This window comes from Mustela nivalis (assembly GCF_964662115.1).
Source record: "Mustela nivalis genome assembly, chromosome: 8".
Lineage (NCBI taxonomy): Eukaryota > Metazoa > Chordata > Mammalia > Carnivora > Mustelidae > Mustela > Mustela nivalis.
Window position 1 is genome coordinate 16,247,869 of NC_139027.1, and position 22,900 is coordinate 16,270,768.

Genomic DNA, 22,900 nt, shown 5'->3' on the forward strand with positions numbered 1-22,900 from the left:
TTCCCAACTACTGAGAGCTAAGCAAAGCACTTAGTACATCTGAATGTTTCTTGACTTTATGGAGTTCCGTCTTCACTGCCGCAGGTCCTGTGTGGATGGCCATTCAACTCCCTAGATTTCAGCCATAGTCTTCATTGGGGTGATGAAATGGGCAGGTCACAAAAAGTTTCTGATCATGGAGTATTCCCGTACAAGGATTTTGCCCCTGAAGGATGCCCAAGGTCCTCGGTCAGCAAACATAAACTACCAGGAGGTCCCTAAATCCATGAAAATATGTCCATTTCCCCATAAAATAGCCCCGTCCTAGCAGCTAACAATCACTTAAGGAAATTGGTTCGTTAGGGAGCAACAGGCAAACTAAGCTTTACTCGTACCGTGTGTTCAAAACAAAACAAAACTTCATTACAAATTCTGCCAAGATTATTTCAGAACAACAAAGTTTGTGTGTGTTTTCAGAAGGAAGGGAGAAGGTGATGCAGAAGACGGGGGGAGGAAGAGGCAGAGGAGGAGGAGTGGGACAGAGGAAGAGCAGTGCAGCTGCAACCCCTACACCACCACCGCCGATTTCTTCTGCTGTTCTGCAAGGAAATCAGAAAACACCCGCAATGCCTTTTGCACTTTGAGCTAATCGCAGGGTCCTGGAAAGCTCTTCCTTACTAAAACCAAAAAGGCAAGTCTCCTTCTCCCCCCACTTGGAAGGAGCAGTACCTCCTTCCCTCCCCAAGAGGTTTTGGGATTGGTTTGCTCCACACCGCGCCCTCTGCCTCACCTGCTCCCTCTGATCTGTTTGGAGCCTCAAAGCTCGGGGAAGAGATGGCAGGTGAAGCAGCGCCAGCGTTGGAACTCAGGCACACTACTGCTTCCGTCACGGCTTGATCCCTCGCTCCCTCCCCAGCCTCTCTGTTAGTGCCTCCTGCTCATGAATCAAATGTTTTCTGCTTCTGAACCACATCATGCACCTGCCGGAAGCACTGCTTAGATTTTCTCTCTGGGGTATAGTTTGTGTGAAGCCCACTGAGTTGAAAGTCCTTCAGCATTTGCTCTTGCCGACACCCAGGAGGCAAAGCCTCGGCAGACCGTTTTGTATTCCAGCCGCTAAATGTTAGCGAGTAGGATGGAGACAGAAAGTTCAAGGTCTGGCCACATTAAGCTTTGGTATCACAGTGCTGCACACTTCGACTATCATTTGTGAGGCAGGAACACTGGCTTTAGAAACATTTTACATTGAAGACGTAAGAACAGCCAAATCCTCTAAGTCTTCATTTTTATTCATTCACCAGACCCAAATCATAAACCCTGTCACAAAAATCACTTGTTCTGAGGCACTGTCCAAATGAAAGGGCAGGGTTTTCTTATGTTTACAAGGAGCCTGAACACAGATTCATCCAGCTGCTAGAATAGAAAAGTGAGAAAAAGGGCCTAGGATAGCATGTCCAGTTTATTGCTTTGGAAAGAGGCCCCAGAGAATTACACCAACAGGAATTTGGCTTTGATATGGCAAAGCACTTATCCTAGAATCCAAAGTATAGAAACAAACAAGGTATTTCTCCAAGCTTTATAAAATGGTAATTGGGGGAGAGAGCGCCCTGCCTGCTAAAAGGAAAAAAAAAAAAGCAAAACAAACAAACAAACAAACAAACAAAACCCAATGACAACAACAACAAACAAGGCTTTCCAGTGTCAGAGAATGGAGAAGTGGACATCCACCGGGGCTGGACCACCTTCTGGCTGGAGGAAGCTGGGGAATTCACTTGCCATCTCTGGGCTTAAGATGTCTATCAGAGACTTGCAGCTAATGCCATCTGATTTTCAGAATCATTTCGAAATTTGTGAAATATCGAATCTGTGTGCCTCATTAGGACCTTAAATACCGAAAATTTGCCAATGATGTGATGCTGTATGAAAATCAAAGACCTAGTATCTCCTGATGGTGTAGTGTTTGGTGTCCTAAATGGATTAGCAGATTTCAAAGCCTTCCAGAAAGCCACATCTTTGAAAATCTTGGTGGATTAAATGGGCTCTTGCTTCATTCATTCTTTTACTTAATACAAACTTAATTGCTCACCAGGCTCTCATAGAGTGCCAATATATCCAATATATCCCCAATATAGCTGCTTGAAATTTATTTTCATTGTTTTTAAACCAAAATTCTATTTCTTAGGTAATGCAGTATTTGAGGAGTCTGTTAGGATAATTAAAATTTATTGAAAAATTCTATGAGCTTAACGGAAAATTAAACAGATTTTTTACGATTGTATGAAAATAAGACCTTACCCCCCGGTAGGCGGAGCCCTGAAGTACAGTGTGTTTCTAGGCAATTAAACAGAGACTGAAAAGGAAAATTTGGAAGCTCATTATTTTTTATTAGTAAAACCAAAGAGCTATTTTATGGAATCCCGGGGAGACTGCCTCTGCCTTAGGGCAAGCTTAAAGCTGCCCGGGAAGTTTTAAAGTTCAGCCCCAAACTCATTGTAGTCAGAAGGACTATTCTAGTCTTATCCTCAAGGTAAATATTTCAAACTCTTGGCTTGACTTACTTGCTTTTTGCAGTCTCCCATCAGTGAAAGGCCATTTTCTCGGAGACTCTTTTGAACCGTGCATTTTAAACTGCTGAATCTGTTCTGAAATTACGTCTCAGAAAGCCACACTTTCTATTCAGTTACTCTTCCCAGGGGCCTCTACTCCCAGATCAGCCGAAGTTTCTACATTTATTGATCAGTCTCAGGAAAGGCTGGGTTCCCAGCCACCCATCTGCCAATGCATGTTTGTGTGGAACCTTCATTAATTGCCCTGGGGAGGGAGATCCATTGAACCTTTAGAGTTGTAAATTTCATGCTTACAAGGATCTCTTCCTTTCCCTTAATGTTACATGCCAGCTCACCCAGCCTCCTCTTTCTTGCTGCCAACACTGACATCTTAGCTTTGCTCTATTCAGAGCCGAAGCAGAATGGCATGAAATAAATTCAATTCTTGTCTCCGTTTTCCTAACACATTAAGTCTGTCACCCCCTTTTAGTGTGTGTCCAATCAGTATACCTTAAGTCTCCATTGATAATTGTTGGGCATTGTCTCCTCTAGTCCCTTTTATCCTTGGGTTGTTGAAGGAATGGAAAGTTTCTCTCCCCTGAGATCTAGGGCCGCATTGTAATGATGGACAATGAAATTTGTGAAGACAGCTCAGAGTCCAACAATTCATGTGAGATAAAATTAGAGAACTTCATAGTGTTTCATTATCTGACAGAGTGGTGAAATCATTATTAATAAAGTTTACTTGTATGAATTATTCACAGCCTTAATGAAACATTAGAAACGTAGATAGACATAATATTGTAGATTATACAACCGGCCTTGAAGCCAATTGAGTCAGCTTCATAGTAAATGTAAGCCCATGGGCTAGCTCAATAACCTCTACATGAACCTTCTTTTCTTCATTTGCAAAATGGGGATAATAATTCCTATTAAACCCCGTTTCAGTGTTGCTGTGGGAATCAAATGAAAACACATTAAAAAGTGAATTGCAATGTAAAAAGCATAACCAAATGGCAATTCAATACAATTAGATCCTGAAATTTGTCATGTTAAAAGGGAACCATGTATTACCAGAAAAAGCAGTTTTCCTTTAGGAAAATTAATTACTCTCCAATCAGATAAAAACTTGCATGTTGTAGATGAACAATAAAGATGCATCAAGTTGAAATCCACATCCATGGAAAATAAATTCTGAAACTCATTTAATAGCTGTAAGACCATGAGAGAGTTATTTAGCTACATATAGTCTCTTGCATTATTTTAATCCACAAAATTAAGATAATATAAAGTGTACATTTTATAAGATTGTTGTAAGAAATTAAGTGAACTAACACAGGCTTGATATAGTGCCCAGCATAACCATGCTCAAATAGTGGTTTTATATATATGCCAATTTGGCCACAGGGAAAAGACCATATAAGTGAAAGAATACATATATAACCATATAACATGAAACATTACATGGAAAGAAAAAACACATTAATCTGTGAAACATGGTTACATTGCTTTTTGGTTTAAGTCATGTTAAGACTATTAGGTCCAGAACTGTTAAGATTGAGTCTATTTTATTCATATTTCTGGCCAGTGTAGTCACTCACCTGATTATTGCCTAAATACAAGTTCTGTTTTATTTCCTTATTTAAGGCACTGAGAATATGAAACTCCCTCATCTTGGGTAACTAAGGAAGGTTTTGACAAGAGTGCAGGACCTGAACTAGGTAATTGAAATTTAACTATTTTGTAGTCCTTATTATCTGCTTTTTAATTTAGATATAATTTATATACTATAGTGGGTTGAATTGGGTCCCCCTAAATTCATGTCCTCTCAAACCTCAGTGTGTGATCTTATTTGGAAATAGGGAAGATTTAAATGAATATCTCAGAATAAAATAATCCTGGACTGAGGGTGGACCCTAAATCCAGTAACTGATGCCATTATAATAGAAAGGAAGGAGAGAGTGGACACCCACAGACACACAGGGAAGGAGGTGACAGAGGTTGGAACAATGCTGCCACAAACTATAAGGGGCAACTGTGCCCACTGGATGCGGGAAGAGGTTAAGGAAAATTCTCTCCCAGAGACTTTAGAGAAAGTATGGCCTTGCCAGCACTTTGATTCTGAACTTCCAGCCTCCAGAACTATAAGAAAATGCATTTCTGCTCTTCCGAGTTGCAATTCATTAGGACATCCCTACGAAACAAATACACATACACCAAAAATCTACCCTTTTAAAGAATACAATTCAAAAGGTTTTGGTATATTCAAAAGTTTGTGTGTACATTCTAAAATACTTTCATGACCCTAAAAGTAACACTGTATCTAGTAGCTGTCACTCCCATTTTCCCTCTTCCCTTGCCCCTAGCAAATGCAAAGCTACTTCCTATTTCTATGGATTTGCCTAGTCTGGATATTTCATGTAAGTGAAATCATGTCTGTATGGATATGCCATATTTTGTTTATCCATTCATCAGCTGATGAACATTTGGACTGTTTTCATATTTGGACTATTATGCATAATGCTGCTTATGAACATCTCTGTACAAATTTTGTGTGGATGTAGGTTTTCAATTCTTTTGAGTATATTACATAGTAGTAGACTTGCAGGGCCCTACATTAACTCCATGCTTAAATTTTTAAAGAACTGCCAAACTTTCCAATGTGGCCGGACCATTTTATGTTGCCATTAACATTACATAAGCCATCCAGTTGCACTATATCCTCACCAAAACTTGCTGTTACCCATCTAGTGACTACAGCCATCCTGTATGTATGAAGTAGTGACCTACTCTGGTTTTGAGTTTTCCTACTGATTAGTGATATGTACTTATTGGTGGTCTGTCTCCTTTGAAGAAAAACTTATTCAAATCCTTTGCTCATTTTTAATTAGATTGTTTATCTTTTATTGTTGAGCTGTAAGATCTCTTTTTATGTTCTGAATATGGGACTTAAATCAGACATATGATTTGCAAATATTATATCTTATTTTGTGTTTGTCTTTTCCCTTCCTTGATAGTCTTTTGAGATTAAAAGATTTTCAGTGTTGATGAAATCCAATTTCCCTAACTTTTTTCTTTGGTGACTTATGTTTTTGGTGTTGTATCTGAGAAACTATACTATACCCTAATCCAATGTCAAAGGCTCATGTTTACTTAGAACTTCTAGAGGTGCTTTTATTACATTTAGGTTTGACCCATTTTGAGTTAATCTTTGAATATTGAATGACATCTGATTACATATGGATTAAAGTTGTCCATATCCTGTGTTGGAAAAAACTAGTCTTTCTCCAGTGAAACGTCTTCTACCCTTTAGAGAATCAATTGGTTGTAGATGCATAGGTTTATTTTGGGGCTCTTAATTCTATTCCATTGACTTATTCACCATCTACTGGGAAGGAAATTGATTTTTAAATTTCAAATCTGATCACTCTATGCACACATTTTAAATAATCCAGTAACTCCTAATTTCCAAAATAACCCAGTAACTTCTAATTTTTCTTTGGACAAGTCCTGCTTGTTGTAGCCTCTCTCTGGCTCTCCAACCTGGCCTAGCAAAATTTTCTTCCTTCCATATGACATTGCCTTTTGATTAATCCTATAATGTACTTGTCTGGTCCTGTACCAGGCTTTCCCGTCAGCTATTTCATCTTCCTGGAATGTTCACATGCCCACCCTCTATGATCAGAGGCCCTTCCCTTCTCTTCCTCCTAATTTTATTAATTTTAAATATCATTTCCCTAAAGGAGACTATTTGATTGTTCATATTTATTTTCACTTAGAACCTGATAATTTTCCATCATATATTACATCTGTAAATTATTGGATGTCAGTCTGTTTTATTTCTTTGTCATCTGCCATGGAAAGAAATCCACTGTGTTTTGTTCTATAAACCCAGTTTGCAGTGACATGCTTGGTACATAGAAGAAATGGAACAAACACTAGTTAAATACATAAATAAATGACTAGATTTAGGGCTCTACTTCCAGACCTAGACAAAAATGCCTTTTCACAGAATGTTCATATAAGTGGGATTAGATGCCCAAATGTATTGACAAAATTTTTTGAACATAAAGCACACAAAAATAATATCAACTATGAGGTATGATTTCCTATTTTCTTTTTAAAGATTTTATTTATTTATTTGACAGAGAGAGATCACAAGTAGGCAGAGAGGTAGGCAGAGAGAGAGAGAGAGAGAGGAGGAAGCAGGCTTCCTGCTGAGCAGAGAGCCCGATGCAGGGCTAGAGCCAGGGTCCTGAGATCATGACCTGAGCCTAAGGCAGCGGCCTAACCTGCTGAGCCACCCAGGCACCCCTGATTTCCTATTTTTATCTGATATTTTATGAGTTATAGCTACTCCAAACTAAAAATAACATTGACAGACTTGGATTTTGTATCTAAATGAGATTTCTTTTTCCTCGAAAGAGCCATCATTTTTATTTACTGGGCTTCCAGGGATGATGTAATTGTTTAATTGGAAATTCCTACTTTTGTTAATACCAAAGAAAAATTGTAGGAGAACCAAAGAAAAGTCTCATTATTTTCATATTGGATTTCTGTTCAACAAAATAAAGCTTTACAGGTTATGCAAAAGATGGGCACCCATCGTGATTACATTTTTTCTTTGTAATCTCCTTCTAGCATAATTCTTTGTTCACAGATATTCAAAGATATCTAGAAATTATTAAGCATCTGAAAAGAAAAAAAAAAAATTTGATAGGGAATGCCAATAAGAGTAAACAAAGATCCTTGTCTGGAAAAAACAGACAAGCCAGTAAACAGACACAAACTTTAAAAAGTGTACTCAAAAAACAGGACCAGACTCCTTTAAATGGACTAATCAGAGACTAAAAAGGTTTATGTCCATATACATCAGATACATAAAATAATTACATAATGTATTATGTACTAATTGTAAAATATATACTTGGTAAGTTGCTTAAATTTTCAAAGTGTAGATCATCTGAATTACAAAATGGATATGAATAAGAAAGCAAGATGATCATCTACAAATATAGTTGAAATAAGTGTCCAAAATATAGAGAAAGAACAAAACAATGAAAGAAGAGTGCAAAGGGGCACCTGGGTGGCTCAGTGGGTTAAGGCCTCTGCCTTCGGCTCGGGTCATGATCCCGGGGTCCTGGGATCCAGCCCCACATCGGGCTCTCTGTTCAGCAGGGAGCCTGCTTCCTCCTCTCTCTCTCTGCCTGCCTCTTTGCCTGCTCTTTGATCTCTGTCTGTCAAATAAATAAATAAAATCTTTTTTAAAAAAGAAAGAAGAAGGCAAAGTAAATGTACTGAGATATTAGTTATAAGTTTTCAACTTATTCCTAATAAAAGTTCCAGAATGAAAAAGCAGAAACAATGGAAGGGAGGAAATGACCAAAGAAACAATGGCTCTAGGGGAAAACATGGTCAGATACTAAAGGTCTGTGTTTCCTGAAATAGAATCAATGGCGAGGGAGGGGGCACACCAGAAAACAGACCATAGAGAATGGAGAATAAACAGAGGTTTGCTGGAGGGGAGGTGGGGGTGGGGTGGGCCAAATGGGTGATGGGATTAAGGAGGGCACTTGTGATGAGCACTGGATGTTGTGTATGAGTGAAATCACTTAATTCTACACCTGAAACTAATACTACACTACGTTATTGGAATATAAATACAAACTTGAAGAAGAAAAAAAATGGCAAAAATACCATTAAACCTGTACATTCACTCATGATTTTTTACAACTCCAAGGAAAAAGAGAACATTATGAATTTTCTCAAAAGTAAAACAAGTTGGGGCACCTGGGTGGCTCAGTGGGTTAAAGCTTCTGCTCAGGTCATGATCCCAGGGTCCTGGAATCAAGCCTGGCACCCGGCTCTCTGCTCAGCAGGGAGCCTGATTCCTCCTCATTCTCTCTACCTACCTCTCTGCCTACTTGTGATCTCTGTCAAACAAATAAATAAAATCTTCAGGAAAAAAAAAAACCACCAAAATGATTAAAAAAAAAGTAAAACAAGTTACTTATCTCAGACTATCAGACTTCATATCAGTAATACTGGATCTACAGAAAAATTATAGATTTGAAAATATTTTTCATAGATGTGTAGATACAGTCAAATCATTAATAGCCATGAGGTATTGGGAACAAATGCAAAAGAAATCTGTTTACATGATTAAAAGATGGGTAACTGAATCTGATCCAGAAATGAGAGCTCATTAATTATTGACACTGGATAGATTCTTCTTTACACAATAACTTTTAATGGCATTAGATTGCATTTCCTTCTTTAAAGATACACTCATTCTGTTTAGTTCTGTAGTGAATTGTGCTTGAAGTTTTATACTGAGATCAAATTCTAAAAACAAAGTGCAGACACAATAAAAAATTCAATTATAAATAGGAGAGATAATGGGATATCATAACCCTTGATGTAAAATAACAAAATGATAAAAAAAAAAAATGGAGAAGGATTAATGGGAATGTTAGTAAGGGACAGTGAGTGCCCTAATTCTATACCTTTCATTAAGTAAAGAGCAACAGATTCTTTCTAAAACTGATACATCAGGAAATAACAATTTAAAGTTATTATTTTAATTAATGACATCAGTCAAAAGAGAAATGAAATACTTTCTCACTCATAGAACGTATGTTCTAACAGTTAGGCAGTCAAGTTGGGGAGGGTAGGTGTTTAATGGTATAAATATTATGCATCTCCAATTTTCATGGTCATTTCAAGAATTCTATGTATTGATGATATGTCACAGAGCAGATCTAGCAGTTCACTGTTTAAAGAAAAAAGATCACATCAAAAGAAAAACAAAGAGCCATTAACACCATTTGTCTCTCAAGAGTGAGACTAAGTTTTTTGTGTGGGGGAAGGATATTTTTAATTTGTATTTTTTTTTTTTTTTAGTTTTTCTTTGAGGAGTGAATTATTTTTTACCCACAGGCATATATTAATTCTATAATTAATGAACCACTGGGTTAATGAAATACATTAAACATTTATGCACTCTGACCTCATCTTTTCATTTATTTGCCACAATAAGACCTAAATGAGTCAGGGCTGGTTCTAATAAACAAACTCTCGAAAGATAAATATGCAGCAGTAGAGAATATTAAACCTTTAATACCAGGACCTTTCCTAGTAGTGGCCTCTTCCAGTCCTGAGGGCAATGTAGGGTTAGTTTACAAAGTCTTGAACTGCACTAATATCCCAGGGCGAGGGGCACTGTACTTTTCAACTGTAAAGAGAACTTAATGGAGAATGTTGGTTTCCATATTGCAATGCCTTCTTCCATTTCCAGTCTTCTCACAAATATGCCTTCCACTCTTCTTAAGAAAACTCAAGAAACCATGGATTCATAGAGATTTTGGATCTTCCCCAAAGCCTCCATCTCTTCCTTTTAAATTCCATAAAATCACTGCATTATGTACTCCTCTTTGCTACATTAGTTTATGCATCAAATGGAAAGCTATGATAAGTAAACCAGTCAGAACATAGGACAATCTGCAATCTGTGCCAAAGCTGAGAAGCGTTTAGACTTAGGGCAGAAATGCTCCACCTCTGGAGCCCATAGAGAAGAATAGTGGGTAATAGAATGTAAATGAAGACATATTTCTATTCCTCTGAGTTCCAAAACTTTCTACTTAAATAACAGATGTTTGTATCATTAATATTATGTCACTGGAGCAATTGTGTATGTGATAAAACCCTTTAATACTCACAAGAAGTATTCGTGTGTTTCTTTAGAATAAAAGGTTTGTATCCTCAGCAGCCTAAAAACAATGTTTTTCTGGATCTGTTTTACTCCAAAGAGAGCTCTCAGACTAAACCTGTCACAAGTCACCAGCTTCCCTAAGGACTAAGGACTACTTTTTAGGGCACATCATGCATTAGATAGGTAAGCACTGGATTGTTAACTATCAGATGCACTGATGGCCACACAGGGGGATTTCAGAGTCATTTGAAGGATTAACCCATTTTGTTAATGTTAAATGAACAAGCAGAACTAAAAGTGCATTTCATTATGTATGTCACCATTCATTCTGTTTGTTAAGAACATCTGCATTCTGGCACAGAGAAGCAGAGGTTACAACCCTTGGGTATATCTTGCTTAATTGAAAATTTGCTAATACAGTCGAATATGTCACATTTTGGATTTTAAGATGTGACACTTTAAAAATGAAGGTTTTGTAGACTTCCAGAAGATGCATTAGTCAAGTATTCTAATACCAGGACCAAGTTTACTTAACTTTGCCTGTTTATGCTGAGTGAGTGGTTTAAAACTCAATGTTGACATATTATTAGGTTTAGCAGATAGCATTGAGAGTCTAATTTTGCTTTTTCTAGATCAAGAAACACCCCAAGTTCCTTCCCAACTTTTTTTCCTTTTTTTTTTTTTTTCCTATACCATCAATTGCCCAGGACTTAAAGTCGCCTAGAGCCTTTCCTATTAAGAAATCAAGCTACCGGGACGCCTGGGTGGCTCAGTTGGTTAAGCAGCTGCCTTCGGCTCAGGTCATGATCCCAGCGTCCTGGGATCGAGTCCCACATCGGGCTCCTTGCTTGGCGGGGAGCCTGCTTCTCCCTCTGCCTCTGCCTGCCATTCTGTCTGCCTGTGCTCGTTCTCTCCCCCTCTCTCTCTCTGATAAATAAATAAAATCTTAAAAAAAAAAAAAAAAAAAAAGAAATCAAGCTACCTACCTAATATATCCTAATAGCATGTTAATTCTATTCATTACAGAATCTCAAATGCCATAAAGATCAGATTCCAAATGTTTAGAAATTGAGGAAATGAGACATAGGACATAAAGACATGTGATAAGGACCACATAAAACCAAAACATCAGTTCAGAGATTTAAGTTTTCAAGATCAGCCTGGGATGAAAAGGAGACCATGGGTTGAGGGAAATACACCCACAACCCAGTGATCCACAACATGTACTAGGCTACCCTTTTGTCCCCGAGTTCTACTTTGGATGGCCTCCACCTCCAAATTCAGTTTGCAATCTAGTGACACTGGGGTTTAGAATATCACATTGGGATTTAAAATACCCTGGGTACATTCCATATTTATCATGAACCTTGCCTTCTAAAACCACCAGGGCCTGGGGTCATGACCATCGCTTCCTTGCTTCTTCCCCTGATATTGTGTGATCCCTCCCCAGTGTCTTTTAAATGCTATGTTGTAATCAAGCTTCTTCTCTGTTTTTTTTTTTTTTTTTTTTTTAAGATTTTTATTTTTATTTATCTGACAGAGATCACAAACAGGCAGAGAGGCAGGCAGAGAGAGAGGAGGAAGCAGGCTCCCTGCTGAGCAGAGAGCCCAATGCGGGGCTGGATCCCAGGACCCCGGGATCATGACCTGAGCCGAAGGCAGAAGCTTTAACCCACTGAGCCACCCAGGCGCCCCTTCTTCTCTGGTTTTACTTGAGAATGCTACTCTAGGAGAGAATACGAATGGTGGAGGCAGTCTGCTTCGGGAACAATGCCAGTCATCATAAGCCCAAGGATACAGTGAATGCTTTTCATTCTGAGGAGAAGCTTCAACTTTATTACTCAAGATCATCGGCAACCTACTTTTCATACAGCTACCAAAACAGAATTTACACCACGTCAGGGTTGTCTTTTATGAGATACAGATAAACTCAATTCCTTAATGCCTCACAACTGGGTTGATCCCCAGATAAACCCAAGTTATTTAATCTTAGTACATGCTTCTGAAGTTGTCAGATTCAGATCTGCAGACATTCTCGAAATTCCATATGAAAGGAAACCACAACAAAGTGCAATAATCGTGCATGTTTAAGACACTTAGTTTCCTTCTGTTTTCTCTAAAATGACCCACACTGAGAAAATTGCTTAACATGCACAAGGTAAGCCCCATTTTATAAGCCACTAATGGAGAAGCTGCAGCAACTAATTAGCTCCAACCAGTACAAGTCAAACTGTTATTAACAAAATCTGAAAGTTAAATAGAGGTTCATTACTCCCCCAGTCATTGGCTCCCCCTCCCTGGGGAGTGTTTAACTTGCAGCAATGGTTTGGCTTTGCTTGATTAAATCTCATTATGACAAAGAAAAAAGCACTTGTGCCGAAGTCTGAAGGAACCCAGAGGTATGCCAAGCCATCCATTAGTCTGTGTAGAAAAGAAGTCAGAAATCGGCATGGCAGACACTTCTCTTCCAATTCAATCTGGAACATAGTGAGGAATACCATTCTAAGGCTTTTGTTTTCCTTGATGGGTTTCTTTTAGACTTCATTGAAAAATGGTTTATCTGCATCTTTCAATTCAGGAAAAACACTGCTAAATAGCTTTGTGTTACCTTCTACTCCTCTAAGGATCCTGCAAGGGAAGATGAGGACATTGTATGTCCAACATGCAATATTGGACATGGCAGGATGTAAAACAAAAACAAAAACAAAAACAACCCCCCCCATAAACCAAAAAAACTAACATAGTGTATATAGCCAGTTTTCCAAAGAAAGCAAAGGCCAAGGCAGTCATATAGCTTAATAATCAAAGATAAGACTGACAAGCAGAAATAGCCTTGAGAGGTTAACCCATCACCTGCCATTAGTCCCTGTCCCGCTTATAAAACTAAGACTATTTGTCATACCCATTGGTAAAAGAGAGGCTATTGATAGATAAAACCTCTGCATAAGTGCATAGTCACTTCATCCTCTCTCTGCCTTCAACTGGGAGGGATGTGTTGATAACATAATAAAACTTTGTATACATCTGAAGTTTATCTGCTCTCTGCCAATTGGATGAAATAGGATTTATAATCTATGGTTTATTACATTTTATTGGATCATTTTTGATTTAAACATTCAACTTGTTAAGGGTAATGTGTACTTTGCCAGAAAAAACAAAAACAAAAAAACTCACAGCTTCTAGAATTGGTGTCAAGAGAATAGCATTTTAATTTTGGCTCTTTTTTCCAATACTTTGGTTAAGTCGCTTATGACTGGCATAGGCACCACCATCTGCAATCCAAACTATGCCTCTCTCTGTGGAGTAAAAGGTAAGCAGGTGTCTTTGCTGGAGGACTTTTCAGAATTTTAAATTATATGTGAAAATAAGATTTAAAATATAACCATCATAGAGATTATTCAAAAAGGGAATAGAATATATAGTATTCACAATTTTTTTTTTTTTTTATAGCCACAAAGCCTTTTTTTTTTTTTTTTTTTTTTTTTCATGGTGCAGAAATTCCATCGGATGGTTTGGGAACTGTTTGGCTAACTCAGGGTTTCTCCATCTTGACACTATTGACATTTTTGATCAGGTAATGCTTTCTTGTGGGCAATATTCTGCACATTGTAGAATATATAGTAGCAACTCTGGCCTCTACCTATTAAAGGTTGTCTAGCACACCTCCAGTCCCCAGTCATGATACTAAAAATACATCTTGAGACATTTCCAAATGTCTGCTAAGCGCAAAATTGCCACTGGTAGAAAACCACTTGGACAAATCAAACTGCAGGTACCATTCTAGCTGGCATTTTCTCTAGTTATCTGCTCAGAAAGTATACCCTACAGGTCTCTGAGAGGCAAAATGGTGTAGTCATTAATGGGAAAGGATCTAAAGGTACACCTTTGGGGATCTAATCCATGGTCTACCACATGTTAAATACTGCAGAACCTAACACCTTAGGTGAGGTGTTAGGTTCTGCAAAACCCATTTGCATCTGCAAAATGGCAATAATAATAGCACTTACCTTATGTAGTTGTTATGAGGCTTAAATGAAATTATGCTTGAGAATCCTTTATCACAATCCCCGTACACAGTAAAGGACTTAACAAATAGTTCTAATTTTGTCTCTAGAATTCATTCTCTATTAAGCTTAATTCATTTATTATTTCTAAAATTCACTTGTATTTTTAGAAGTAGATCACATCTCAAATAACTTCCCTTTCCTGTTAATTCTCCTTTTTATTTTCATGAAGTATTCTCATCCATCTACTCATCCAACAATTTTGGTCTTGAATCTTTTGTATTCCTCCTTTGATGCAAGGTTCCTAATGATGGGGCTTTGACTCACTTGGAGCCATGCAATGTATCTTGGTCTCAAGTTGTTTGTTCCAGATGTTTTACTGTAGCTCTTTCAAAAGAAATTCCTAAACAACACAGATTCCGTGCAGGAAAACAAAACCGTTCTATGTTTTTCAACCACAATTGGGTTTAATGGAGAACCCACTGAAAAGGCTAGGGAGCTGATGTCAAGTGGTTCCTACCAAGGTGACACCTTCATGACACCCAGCAGTAGGAAGTATCTGCTTCTATACAGCTGTTGTCACCACCACAATGTTCTCAAACCCATGAAGCTGATGACAAACAAATGAATCCCCTCCAGACGCTCATGTGTAGTAGAGTTTACTTGTCAGGCAACACACACACACACACAGATGGCTCTGTTGTCCTATCTCATGTGAGTATATTTAATTGGTAGAAACTGATCAATACCCAAACTCTAGTTGCAAAAGAGTATGAAAAATTTATTTTCACCTTTCCAAATCTTCCAAATCAAAGGAATGTGAAATAAAGGACCAGAGGGCCAGTCCCAACATTCAGCTATTCCACAGACATACATAGCCTGTGGATATATATTCAGCACCTTCAGCGATGACACTAGCAAGATCCACTTGCTTCTCCTTTATGTAGTGCAACAATCTCCTGCACACACGAAACCCACTCATTCCCTCCCTTGAAGAGGAAACCCGTGGCTCCTTCAGTATCCGTTTCTAGTCCTTCCCATTGTTCATTCTTCATTGTGTCAAAATGAGACACTATATTGTACCCTGAGATATCTATAACCTCAAGACTAGACTATGAAATTTAAAGCCAGGAACACACCTTATATAAAGTAAGTGAGGAGCAGAGACAAAACTTGCTTAATAGATGAAAACTATGTATATAATAGATTAAATAATAGATTAAAAATATGTATGTAACAGAGAAGAAATGAAACATGCATAACTGCTGTTCTTTTTTCTGCCACTGATCATACGGCCACGGTTGGTATTTCTAATTTCCATCTTTCACATTACATTCTACATTCCCAGATTCCTTTACCCTCCGCTGGCACATCTGCTGTTGAGGGTCTTAGACTTTTTGAACAACTCAAACTTCCATTCCTGAAGAGTGAATCCTTGTATGGAGTTTCTGAAGGGTCCTAAGAAACACTCCCCACCCCCCGGCTTTCTTGTCTAGCTGTACTTCTGCCTCGCACTGTACTGAAACAATCCTCTTTCCCCTTAATAAGCAGAATCACTCAGTCCAGTTAACTCAGTAACTTCTTTTGTATTTACTAGTTTACACAAACTGGTTCAATGAGATAACATAGGTCTGATCTTGCTCTACATTGGCATAAAATTCACCCACTGTAATCTTTGGAGTTCTTGAGGTCTAACCTTGACAATCACTTGCTTCCCCATAGGCAGCTGTTAATTTCAGAGCTTTGGGCTCTTAAGGTTCAAGGGGAAGGAAGATGAGGTAGGTCTCCAGTTGCAGCATGTTCTGGGCTCCTAGAATCACTTTTTGGCCTTCACTGTCCCCACTTTCAGCCACCACAAGCCAAGGTGTTTTAGCAATACAGGTGCCAGAGGATGCCTTAGTTATTACTTCTAAAATTATATCCTAAAATCCTGATTTTATTCATAAAAATCTCTAAACAATGTTTTGCATGCATGTATTCTTTTTTTTTTTTTTTAAGATTTTATTTATTTGACAGAGATCAAAGCAGGCAGAGAGGCAGGCAGAGAGATAGATAGGGAAGCAGCCTCCTTGCTGAGCAGAGAGCCCGATGCAGGGTTCGATCCCAGGACCCTGGGATCATGACCAGAGCTGAAGGCAGAGGCTTTAACCCACTGAGCCACCCAGGTGCCCTTGCATGCATGTATTCTTGTTCCGACATATTTATCCTCTCTTCTACTACATACTTGTTCACTTTTTTCTATATTCATTATTTTTATGAAAGAAATATAGTTATTGTTACCAGTATTATTATAACTATTTAATGCCATTTTGAACACTTATATAGATACTAAATACTAGGAATACATTATCTCACTTAATCCCTTTAATAATTCTGAAGATAATCACTGATATTTTATACATAAGGACACTGATGTAAAAGTTAAGTATCTTGCACAACATCAAACATCATTAGTAATGGAACCAAGAGCTCAGATTTAAACCCCATCTGTCCTGTTCCTGAGAGAGTTCCTGACCCCTTCAACAGAAAGGAGGAATGGAGATTCAAGCTTTTCTCAAACTTGTCAAAGCTTTGGATACAAAGGCCCCATTCCTCAGTAATCTTACATATTTTCCTACCTTCATATGGGTCATTGGGAAACTAGGTTTCTTTATTCTTACATTTCCCCTCTTGCTTAGATGTCAGGAGGTGAAAGCCTAAAAATATAGTGGTAATCCAAAATAAGTTGGTTTAAATCCTGTTTCCCTAGAGACAGGGAGATAATTTTTCTTGGTTTTTACCTTTTAGTTTGTCAAGAACAACTTACTTAAATTCTGTATTTTTCCTCTCTCAGAAATTTTGTAAGACAAATATATTAAGTGGAGCTGTCTCTATGTATCCAAGCAATGAAGTAATGATTGATTTCTGATTCATCTCTGATAATGCTACTTCTGATCAATTATTGAACATCCCAGGAGTGCTCAGGGCTCTTTAAAGTATATGTCCTGACATTACCATGTGACTTGACCAATCAATTACTCTTAAGGTCTTCAGTGTGCTATTTGTTTGATGAATGGCTCAGTATTTCTACAGCTGATATTCATAACAGATCTCACTCCATGGGCATATAGTCTGGCTTTCTGCATTTCATGGTCAATTTGCATACAGCTAAGGAAATGTTCCCCCAGCTATCACTGATCAGTTGGAAAACAGATATATCAAATAGTATAGCTATCCTAGAGGAAAACCAGATGTAAATCAGTTAAAATGTTTGTCTAAAAGTCTACAACTTATTATTAAGTGATGATCCCTTTACATTTTTACTGTGCATGGAGATGCAGAAAATAATTCTAAATGACACATGACAGAATAGAGCATTCCTCACTGGAACCTTTAACCTCTCGGAGACTGTGATTCAGATTTGTTCTGCATTTGAGATTAGCATTGAAGAACCCTCAAATTTAGGAATAAGTTATTCATAAAACTACAATTTTATTCAAGTTGCACAATCCATATTGCCTAACAGAGATCGTCCCACTTAAAACAAAATCAGAGATGACTAACTATCTCCATTAATTCTGACAGCTCATCATGAGGGCTGCTCCTACTAAGATGATCTCCTACTCATAATTTCTACCTGCCATAAACTTATTTTAGATTTTTATGAGAAAACGCACTATAAATTTATTTTGGTTTGGAAATCACTGTCAAGTTAAATTGTTTATATAGAGGTTTTTTTTCATTTGTCCTTTTATTTGATCATTCATTTAAGAAATTGATTGAATGCTTGCTCTATGATTAATAAAGATATATACTCCTAGACACCTAAATGCTGACATTGAACTTTTTATCTGTTCATCCTGGAACTCCATTACCTTAGTATTTTGTAGACCTGAGCCCTTCCTTCTCAGGCGACCTATCCAGACCACCCAGGATAAGAATGGTACCCTCTGATACTAGCTATCAAAATTCCATGAGTAGATCTTTATAGCACTTTTTATGAGTACCTATCTGTTACATACCTACCTACTGATCTATTGTTTATCCTTGCCACCATGCCCCCATGCTCTCATGCATGTGCTCATGCACAATGAAATTTAATTCTATAGGGCAGGGAACTCATTTTGCCTTGAGGACACCAAGCGAGCTGATGTTTAACAATGCCGGAGACTTTACATCAGACAATGAATGTCTCTCCTATCCTCATGAGCATTTTTTTTTCCCCCACACAGTTAAGTGACTTGCTCAGTCTCTCCTCTCTCTTCCTTTGTTCCCTACTGGCTGTCTCTTCTCTATCCTCCTAAAAACAAGCAAAGGAAAAACAAAACCTAACCAAAGCACTTTCATTTTTGTAAGGAAGCTATTCAGTTCAGTTCTCTATAGCACCCACCTCAAACTTAGTTCAAGGCCTCCTTTTGTATTCCAAAAGATTTCATTTAAACTTTGAAATTACAGTTTATGACTTCACAGAATGCAGTTCTCTCCCTCAGTCCCTGCCAGTGGAGGGTGGTGGGGGGTAGTTTCATACTTCCAGTTTTGCTAGCAAGAGTGCCACATTTCTATTACAAGATTAGTCCTATATTTCTAATTATTTTTACTCATTGAATATGCAATCTGTATTGGATTTGAGCAGTTTTAAAATTTCTTCCTTGAGGAAAAAGAAACATTATGGTTCTTATTGCCAAAAAAGCATTACATGAAATCAGCTTAAAAAAATGTAATGTCTCAGTTGCCTAATTCTGGCCACAAAGTGTTTTAAAGCATCACCTATTTAATCATTGCAACAACTAACTCCTTTAAGAATGAAAGGAGGGTTTTTGTTTTGTTTTGTTTTGTTTTTCTACTTTCAGACAGAGTGGGGAGATTACAGCCCTTTCCAGGTCTTAAATACACAGCCTACATGACAGGTCACTGGCATGGGGCCTGTAGAAAGAAGACTGGACAATGAGTCATGAGGATGAGCTGGAGTGGCCATCCTGTGTCCAGACAGCACCTCTCCTACGTGTCCTTATCCCTTCCTCCTACTTGGGAAGACTGGCAATAACTACTGGTTTCCACTTCTGTAAAACCATGTGGAACTTGGCAATATTACCACCACCCCTCCTTGAGGGAAGGAAATGGACCTCGAGCCACATCTGCATGTTCTGATGACTTGATCCTTAATCCACTTGAACACTTTTGGGACTCCTGGGTGGCTCAGTGGATTAAGTGCCTTACTCTGGACTTCAGCTCATGTCTTGATCTCAGGGTCATGAGTTTAAGCTGTGTGTGGAGCCCACGAAAAAGAAAGAAAGAAAGAAAGAAAGAAAGAAAGAAGAAAGAAAGAAAGAAAGAAAGAAAGAAAGAAAGAAAGACTGACTGACTTTCAAAGTGTTAGGTCTTCTAATAGGTGAGAACAGGGAAAACTCCTAAACATCTTAAGAATAGGAAGTGGGGAGGCAAGAAACTTTACATATGTGAAGTTGCTAATGTTCTTGGTAGATTCAGCTTCTACCCACCTCCCACCTCCAACAAAGTCATAGGTTCAGTGGCTACATGTCTTCATGAGCAATCAGCTATCACAGCTAGCTGATTCAGTTGGGCTCTTCCTGACCCTATTTGCTTAAGGTATTAATAAGCCAGCCATTTAACATGGTCACTGACCACTGATTATTTATCTTCATTCTCATGGCTCTAAAGAGTTCAAGTTTCTCTCTAATCAGGAATCAGCTGATTGATTAAAAGTTAAAATGGCACCAGAATGAGTAGTCAGGGAGAATCTTTGCTCCAAATGATCTTAAATGTCTCCAACCAATGGAGCATCACAGCCCTATCATGACTGGCCTTTGTTAACAAGCCTACCTTTAGCATGTCCATGTCTCCCTGTACAGACCAACTTGTTTCTAATCAGGGAATATTGATCTTCTCCACAATTATCTGTCAAACCAACATCTACAGCAAACATTCAAACTGTAAAAATTACATACTTCATTTTGCTATATCATCTTAATTAAATGTCAGATTCAAGGAATGCCAACCTCAGCAGTAAATAAAAGTCCATGACAATAGTTGATGAAAAATTTTTCCCTATTAATCCCTATTTCCTGGACATTGTCTATACCACCTATTTCTGATCACGTTATTTTCTTGTTGTTGTTCAATTGCAAATGTTGCACAGGATAACATAGTTACTAAACCATGTAAAGTCCAAAGAAGTCACTGATAGCATAAAACAAACTTATACTGGTATATGTAGAACCATGGCATGTATCTTGATCACGTGAAAACATCTGCCTAAAAACAGCTTAAGGTTCTGGAGAAATAAAGTCTATCTACCACTTGGAGCTCTATAATCTAAATCACTAATCATCTAATTAGATCTTTCTGAACTAATATAATTTAAATAAACAGAGCAAATACTTAATTTCTTATATACTTCTGTGCTAAGCCCATGAAGCTAATTCATTAAGAAATATCCAAAGCAAATTTCTTTGAATTTCTTTCTCCAGTCTGCTGCAGTGCAGTACCAATGATTCTTTTCTTTTTTGCTTGTGATAGTTATTTCATAAATTTCTTTTAAAATCAAATATATATTATGTCAGAGAATAAGATAATTTGAATGTGGTTATCAAACACACAGACCCTGCCAGGGTAAACCAGAAAAAAATAGAAATTATGTTTGTTCCCTTAAAATAAGATTGTGATGTATCATACAGATGATAATTTCAGAGATATAAAAATGATTAATAAAATGGAGTTCTAATATAGTATCTTTAAGAAAAAAATAGCAAATATTTTGTTTACTGTTTTTCTTTTCCCTTTCAATCCTGAGATGTGCTAATTTTTTATTGACATAAACTTGACATGTAATGTATTATTTTTATAGATGCAACATAATGATTTGATATATGCATATATTGTGAAGTAATTATAATTAGTTGACATCCATCACCATAGTTACAATTGCTTTCTTGTGATGAGAATTTTTAAGATCTTAGAATGTTTTAAATATATAATACAGTATTGTTAACTGTAGTCACCATGCTGTACCTTACATATCCAGGACTTATTTATAGCTTGAAGTTTGTACCTTTTCACCACTTTTACCCATTTCCCTTTTAGTATTTTCTAGTACATAATCCAACCTCACATAAAATTTTCTGTGGTTTAACATTTTTATGATGCTTTTCTAGTTAATGATAGGCAATTATAAAAAGTGTCTTTTGCGTTTGCAAAATACTGTCATTTATTATTTCAACTGATAGTTCATTGAGTTATTAGTTATTCTTTATTGACTACAGTCTAGCTTGTAAGAGGCCAACTCCTCACAAGAATGCAACAACACAACCCCATGCATAGCCTGGAGTTACAAACCACCAAAGCCAGCAGTCTTCTGGCCACCTCTGGGCAACTCAACTACTTTGGTTAAGAATTTTTGAATAATAAATTGATTTTAAATGATATGAACACCAAGCCCATTCAACTGGTTTCATTCTCCTACAGCAGATACTGACCAACTCATTAATAATTAAAAACAACAGCTGCTAATGTTTGGGAACAAGATGGCTAATTTACATATCCTGGATTCTAGCAAGGGTTCTCTAGCACATCTCACCAAATCCATGGAGGATTAGGTTTTCTCCCAGGCAGGTAAAGGGCAGGGAAGGCATCTACAGCTCCAACACGAATATTAATAAAGTTGTAAAGTAGCAGATAGTTGAACCATATCAGTTATTTATCGACTTATAAGGTTATTAGTCATCTAAAATTACTCAGCAAGCAACTCCAAAGATGATGAGGTACTAACATACCAAGTGTTGTCCAGAATCATCAGGCTTGCAAAACTCCATGTGACGATGCTTCAACATTAATTAACTTAAAGATCAGAAGGATGACTAGAAAAACGGGGATATGGTAAAAATTTTCTGTGTAGACAATACTGGATCTTTGGAGGCCGAAAGAAAGAGCAAGCACAATGTTTTAGATGAAATGATTCCTTGTCTTCTGAAGTTATCATTTGGGGCAACTGTAGGTATCCTTATTCTGATAGCTGCCTGAGACTGGTGTTTGTTCTGTAGAGCATTTGTTTTAGGTCCAACAATTCAATACCAAGGTAGGATTCTCCATTCACTGCAAATCTCAACAGTTGTCCTAACATATTCATGCTGGTCATGAGACAGAATAAACACACCCCAAAGATGTTCACACACAATCCCTAGAATCTGTGAGCACGTTACCCTACAGGGCAAAAGGGACTTTTGCAAATGTGATTGAGTTAAGGTTGCTGAGCTGAGAAGACTATCCTGTATTATACAGGTGGGCATAATGTACTCATTAGGTGACTAATGAGAGAAGGTTGGGAGGAGGTCATAGATAAGGAGATGTCATGACAAAGGGAGACCAATGAAAGAGAAAAATAGAGTTGGAGATTTCAAAATGCTAGGATACGGTCTTTGAAGATGGAGGGAGGGGCTACAAACCAAGAAATGCGAGAAACCTCTAAAAGCTGGAAACGGCAAGACCATGGGTTCTCCCCAAGAACCCGCAGAAGGAACAAAGCCCTGTGGATCCATTTTAGATTTATGACCTTCAGAACAGTAAGGCAATATGCAGGGTGTGTAGTAACTGTTACAGCAGCAATAGGAAACAAATACATTCACTAATCTCTCCCCAGAATAAATTCTTCAGTACCTTAAAATTTC